Source organism: Echinops telfairi, unplaced genomic scaffold (assembly GCF_000313985.2).
Source record: "Echinops telfairi isolate 266 unplaced genomic scaffold, ASM31398v2 ScPeMD7_3533;HRSCAF=4204_0, whole genome shotgun sequence".
NCBI classification, from domain to species: domain Eukaryota; kingdom Metazoa; phylum Chordata; class Mammalia; order Afrosoricida; family Tenrecidae; genus Echinops; species Echinops telfairi.
The window spans coordinates 65050694-65051238 of record NW_022107431.1 but is presented as its reverse complement, the minus strand read 5'-3'; positions in this window follow the sequence as shown (position 1 = coordinate 65051238).

Sequence of the window (545 nt, the reverse complement as noted above, 5' to 3'; positions counted from 1 at the left end):
TCTTAGGGGAAATATACATTTGAAAATAAATTTAAATGCCTATTTTGAAAACAAAGTCATAACATAGAATAGCTATTTATCTAAAGGGAAGCCCTGATGTAGCGGGAGGGTTGGGCTGCTAACTAGCCCCAAGGTCAGCCATTGGAAATCAGCAGCTGCTCTTCGGGAGAAAGCCTGGCAGTCACTGTCTCAGAAACCCAGGGGGTAGTTCCACTCTGCCCTGTAGGGTCACTGTGAGTTGGGTGTCTACCTGATGGCAATGACTTTTCTGACATATCTAAAAAGAAACTTTAAAAGGATGTCACAGAATGGTGTGAAGGAAAGAAACTAATAAAGATATATCTTATTTAACCAGAGTTCTGAGGTTTTATAATGAAGACGTGTCCCATAGAAGAGGGTGACAAGGAGGTGGATATTTAGGTTTTTATTTTCAATCATAGAGTTGCCTTTGCAAAGAAATTTTACAGCAATGAATGCTTTGCAAACTGAAAAAAACTGCAACATAAAGATTAATTTGGGTTTGTTTTTTACACATTCTTTTTTTT